Raw genomic sequence first — 6,887 nt, forward strand, 5'->3', positions numbered from 1 at the left:
GCAGAGTACTTTGGCCTGTCTACTTAGCTCAGTGATATGCCAGTACTCAATGTGTGCGAGCCTCCACTGAACACAGTTTAAAATCAGATTACCCAAAAGGGGGAAAAGGAAAAGGATGGCGCTGAGGAATGGCCACAGACCAGTGAGTTGTCAAGGCCATTTATGTTTGGAAGACAAACTGTGAGCAATGATGGAAAGAGGAGAGTGAGCAGAGCTCTTTTTAAACAATCTAGTGATCTTGGGTTACAGATGCGGCCGTATTTCCAAGAGCAGCATTTATCTCTCACCTTTGAGTGCTTGCATATTGACAAACAAGGCGTATCTCTCCCTCCTACAAAGTGACCCTACGTCTCCTTCCCACCTCTTGCAGTTACACACTTTATATGACATCAGTCTGGAAAATGTGAAGTGAAATCTCTTTGTGCGTGCATGTGACTTCAGATGTGTTTGTGCATGTCATTGTACGTACATGTCTGAGGCGTGAGGATGATTCAAAGTGCCATTTCCTTGTGTGAGGACAGCCTTCACAAACACACTCGTCATGCAGAAGATGTTGTCATCCTCCGCCTCATTGTTTGTGTAAGTGATGTCTCCAATCACCATCAAACACGTGGAGGTTTCACCCTCCCTCTGTCACTCTCCTTCTCTGCCTTCTCCTCCAATTGTACAAATTGTCCCATCGTCCTTCTGCTCCTGCGGTCTCACATCTCTTCCATCACTCTCTGCTCAAGAGATTGTTCTTAAAGGGACGTTCAGATAGCAGCATATATACACGGTGATGTGCAGAACAAGGAAAGTGCCAAACCTGGATTTGGGTCTCTCGTCTATATCTTTGAAAACAAATGTGCAATTCAGCGAGAGGCCTATAGACAAAACAAAAAACTGTGTGGAAATGACATAAAAGGCATTTTCTGAGATGAAATAGGCAGAGATGTAATCCGATTACTTTTTCAAGTAACAAGTAAAGTAAGGGATTACTATTGCAAAAACGGTAATTAGATTACCGTTACTTTCCCGTAGGAACGCTGCGTTACTGCATTACTTAAACCGTGATTTTTTTGCGAGAATGTCTCATGACAGTGACGTAAGCGAGTGCGACGTTCGTGACAACAGCTGTGTGCAGATCAACAATGGATCATATATCGAGTGCAGAGAGAGTATGAGCGTGCAGCGTTTAAAGCGTGGAAGTACTGACCTTACTTTGAGTTTGATTCCATAAAAAGTGACAAAAACATTAGTGTCCGTTGTGCGTGGGAAGAAAACTTCTTTTTACAGCGAAAAAACCCCTAAACTTCCGAGCAAGCACCGAGTAGCTACGACGTAATGGGAAACTCACAGAGAAACTCGTGGATTCTTCCACTGACCGCTGCACACCTGCACCAGGGTAAACCTCCGCCTACCCCACTCCTGCTTTACAGGTGAAAATAGAGCAACAGGACCGCTAGTCTTTGACTTTATTTATTTTCTGCTGTGTTTTACTTGCATCTATTTGAAAGACTGAGTGTAAACACACAAAAAAAATATTTTATTTTATGTGCTGGAATGTGCAGAAAATAGGTTTAAATATTAAACAAATTTCTTCCAGTCAGAGAATGTTGCAGATAATTTAATTTTTGCTTGATGCATAAAGTTAAAAGATTAAAACTAATAAAACAAGTTTTAAAAAGAGACTTTTCCATTTGATTACATTTTGTATGATGGATTATGCAGAAAAAGTAGAATTGGGCTGAAAGATCTATCGCTTTATCACCTATTCAGGTTGTAAATCGTGTTTTAAAAAAAGTAACTAAGTAATTAATTACTTTTGAAAATAAGTAATCAGTAAAGTAACAGGGTTACTTTTTTGGGGGGTAATCAGTAATTAGTTACTGATTACTTTTTTCAAGTAACTTGACCAACACTGGAAATAGGTGACATAAACACCCACATAACTATGACAGAAAGGATCAATTAAGATGATTCAAACCACACTATTAATTGTGATCAATATAAACAGTATATATGTTGGTATGTAAAATGATAATGTGTGCATTTAAGAGCACATTTCTTGGAAAATGCCTAAAGTTGCAAACAGAACTGTGCCAACGTTTTAGGGATTTAGATGCTCAATGAGCCAGTTTGTACTGAGGCAGCCAGCGGATACAGAGACAAAATGTGTATTTGAAGGCCACATTTCACTACACCGAGTACACAAACTGCTATTCCATGGAATACAATGTATGACAAACCACCATATCGCAGTACTTCTGGGAGCCCAAAATTTCTCACATAATGTTTTCAAGGGAGCCTACGTCTTATTAAGACGAGCCAAGTCCCACTCTGTAGTCTCCTTCCTGGCTTTGGCATGAAAGGCAGGTCTGGTGTTGGCTCACTGTATGCATTTATCTTGTGCACACAAATTAATCAAACAGTGGAAAGGAATTCATCGAAACTTGCACGCAGATGAATCAGCATGTGTGCGAAATCATTCATTTCCATATAACATTTTAATTTAGGTAAACTGTGGACTAAAAAAAATATTTTTAAAAAATCTGTGGTTACACGAAGAAACAAAAACAAACGAAACAGCCTTAATCAACAGGAAAACTCAAGTAGAACAATTTATGTCTCCTGTACCTGAAATTACATTCATTTATTTGTTTTATAATAACTTTACTTTGTATTAAATTTAAGTAAGTCAGTAAGTAAAATTTATTTATATAGCGCTTTTCACAGATAAAAATCACAAAGTGCTTTACAACACAGGAAATGGGAATATAAAAACAATATAACAGTAAATAAAACAATGTAAAACTATAAAAACAGCATAAGAAGAAATTAATCAAATGCTTTTCTAAATAAAAATGTCGTTTACTGATAAACGAAACCTGTTCATGGAATTTTCAAAATCTCATTAATTTTAGCACATGAAGTTTGTGCTTATCGTGCTTATTGTTACCAGTTAATGGAATTAGTATGTTGGTTTGGTTTATTATATGTTATATATTATTTTTAGAATATGTAAGAACAAGTAAAATAAAAACAAACAAACTAACAAATATAATCAGTTCAAAGAAAACATCTCCAAATGTATACATTTTGAGCTTTTTACAGTGTGTGTGTGTGTGTGTTCGATAGATCAAGCAAACAATTTAAAACTGCAGGTGTGAACATAAAATGACATTTACGAATCGCATCTGCGCCAGTGCGCATGTGGGCTTTGACACTCGTAAACAGGACTGAGCTGAATTGGCATCACAGAGAGAATATAAAAGAAATATTCCACTTGTGTGCTGCAAATATCTCTGTAGCTGTTTTGTTTCTGTATATAGGCAAGTACTCCATTAGCACTGTCTCTAGCTGTTATAATGGAGCCGGTGAAGGCTTTTGGCAGGCCCATTACAGGATCCCCAGCCCCATTCCACCCCACCCACCCCTCAAATATCTCTTCTCATTACCTGATCGACCTGTTAGCATTCGTTACCAAAAGCTGTGGCCGCTCCCCGCAGAGTACTTCAGATAGATTTCCCATTTTAGATCAGAGCAAAGTGGAGTCAGCTTCGATTGGAGCCGACATCGGAGGAGTTCTTCAGGGCAAACCAGCTGTGACTGGGCTGATGTGTAGCTGTCACTGTGTCGTGACATGATATAATATGAAATGATATTGAACAACGCTGGTTTGGCACTAAATTGTTAGCAGGGCTTCAGGTCTGACAGCAGCCAGTTTATGGCTTTAATCCCAAGGTCCTTTAAACCTTGTTTGACATAAATTGAGTTTGGCTTCTTGACAGGGAAAAAAGAGCAATGACAGAGAAAACAGTTTCTGTTCTTCTGTCTTGTTTGGCTCAAACGGAAAGTTTTTTCCGTCTGTGTAGTTTCATGAGCATCAGTAAATGTAGATGTTAATGTCAAAGCCACTCAGCGGAGTGAATTCGGCATCCTCACTCCAGAAAAGCACGACATATGTACAGGTCGATTTACACGTGCTGTATGCTTGCACTAAACAGATCGCTGTCCACGCTGCATCAACAGGCCTTAAATTAAAGTACTAAAGCCAAACGGCTTTGGACGGTCATCTCTCTCAATGTTGGGACGTTGACATCAGCCGGTGATCTGTGATAAATCTGCTATGTAAAGCTCAATGAAAACCCCGAACACAGGTCTGAGGAACCCGTTACCATGACAAATGCTCCGACTGACAGCAAAAGATAAGACTCATCCTTCACCTCAGCTCAGCCTATTTCTCAGCAATAATGTTCATAATAGAGTGCCCCGGTGTCGTTATTGTGTGAATAATTTAAATAGTGATTTAGGTTACTGGGCACTGAGGTCACAGCCACAACATCTACATCCAGTACAGCTTTACTGTACACGTATGAGAGGGACTTTCCTACCCAGAGGGGAAATGGTTGGAGATGACCGAGCTGCAGTGATTTGGTGTGTGGCTTAATTAGATGTTGCGCAGACATCTGTTTTTAAGGGAAAACTGCAACTCTGGCATATTAATTCACTTTGTAATGAATGACTGAATGTCAGTGCAGGCCATGAAATCACCAAGAGAGAAGTATGTGTGTATGAGTGTGTGCAACACAGTGATGCTTTTCCATCTGTTTGGCAAAAACATTCTCCCAACACTGGCACCATCATTGTGCAGTCGCCAGAACAAGGAGGGATTCAAGATGGCTTAAAGCTGATTGGAATGCCATTTCAATGGAGGAGGGAAAAAAATGAAACAAAGATGGAGTGGACATTATGCCGCTGAATCTTAGTTAAGGACGCTTCACAAGTGTGTGACAGTGTCATTAATCTCGTGAAATTACAGAAAGAGAAACCAATACAACAGAATCACGAGCTGCTAACGGAAAATGTGTTAGCTTTTGGTGTGGAGGAATCCTGCAGATACAAACATAAGGGTGTTATTCTGGATATAGAAATATCACAGGACTGGAGGCATAAAAGCAGCTTGCACTAAAATCTGGTTTAATTTATTAAAGTAAATATCGCTTCTGTCCTTTAAATGGAATTAATGAATCTGCACGTGTATTTTTTTTTCTCCAGCAGGATAAAAACAGGCAGCAGCTTCTTCCCTGTGACTGACTGACTGCAGTCCAAGGAGACCACTTGGCACCTGGAGTGACAGGCTGCCATCAGCGTGTAAAGATGCTAATATGAATTCTGATCACTCACTCTTATAGGCAAGGGAATTACTGCCCATCACCAGCATCTAGTGATTCTCCACACATGGCAAAGTCAAGGGGCACGGTGTAAAACCCAGGCAAATGGAGTTGGCACGACAATCAAAGCCAGATTCTGCTTGACACTTCCTTCCTAAGTGATAGTGCTGCAAGATGTGCTCTGTAATGTAATAAATTGGGAGCTCTGCCCTCAAGATTTCAGACTGATGAGAAATTTCTATGACAAATCCATCGCTTAAACTATCTCTGTCCTTCAGTCTCCACGCCTGCTCGAGCCCAGGAGGGTCAAAGGCTAATTACCAAACAGGATAAGAGGCAGAGGAGGAGAAAGACAGCACATTCATATTTTTAAAAGGTGTAAATTTATGCAGATTATTGCTAAGAGTGGAATGTCTTTTAACTCTAATTTAAGAGGAAGAAGCTTGACGTGCGTCCGTGGACGGGAGCTAGCAAACTTTAACAGCATGTCACTGTTGATACTTAACTTTGGTTTGTTTCATCTAAGGGAGGAATAAAACAGATTGTTTTTCCACAGAGGTTTTACTTTCTCATACTCACCTACCTCACCTGTTTTGCAATAGTAATAAATCTTGAAGCTATAGCTATAGTTGACGTACCCATTCACTAAGACCTTGTACAGACCATATTTCTTTGCTACCAAAAGTCATCGAGGAAAATAGGTTTTGAGTCTAGTGTGGGACCATTAGCCTTTCACTTTGTTTTGTAACGTTTTTTGAATTTCAGAGATGGTTTGATTAGGTTAAGACAGTAAAGCTTGGGGTGATCATTGACCACAAGCTCTGTTGGAAGCCACACATTACTTATGTTCGGGGGAAATTGGCACGGGGCATTGCCGTCCTGGGAAAGCAAAGCATATGTTGGATCAGAAAGCACTGCACATTTTATACTGTGCTTTACTACTGCCATATATGAGCTACTGTGTAGTAGAGGTGGGAATCACTATACATCCCACGATACGATATTATCACAATACTTAACGCACGATACGATATTATTGCAATTTTTACAAATATTTTGCGATATTCAGATTCTGTACATAAAGGTAAACTTTATCAATATTCATTTTATCTAATATCAAAGTCTCACACTCAGTCTTTCTCTCATTTCAGTTTGATTGTTGACAAACTGAACGGTTTGTATTACAGTCTAGTCCAACTTAACTGAATCAACCATCTGGTACAATTATAGCTATTCTGAACTATGCAGTTTATGAAAACTATGCAGCCCCTTCAGCAACTGAAGAATTTGAAAGTAAATTAAAACAAAATATAATTTTACATTAAATAAAAAAGTTTTAAACTTAATTAAAATAAAACATGTCTTAAATTAAAATAAGTAAACTGTCATGTTTATTGCTGCCAAAAAAAAAGTTTAACACATTTGGACAGTGAAGGAATGTCAGGATTCTTGCTCAGAAAAAGGATCAACATGCTCTGAAGTCAGAGCACAAAAACCTTTTTTGTAACAAAATATCAATTTCTGCTGTCCCTGTATCGATACATTATTAGCAAACAAAATATCACAATACTACACAGTATCGATTTTTCCCCCACCCCTACTGTGTAGAGGTCTGGGGAAACACATACAAAAGTAACACACAAACAATAACTATTATACATAAAAGGGTCATTAGATTAATAAATAATGTGGGGTACAGGGACCATACAAATGCACTCTTTGTCAAAATGCAAG

This window comes from Neolamprologus multifasciatus, chromosome 7 (assembly GCF_963576455.1).
Source record: "Neolamprologus multifasciatus chromosome 7, fNeoMul1.2, whole genome shotgun sequence".
Lineage (NCBI taxonomy): Eukaryota > Metazoa > Chordata > Actinopteri > Cichliformes > Cichlidae > Neolamprologus > Neolamprologus multifasciatus.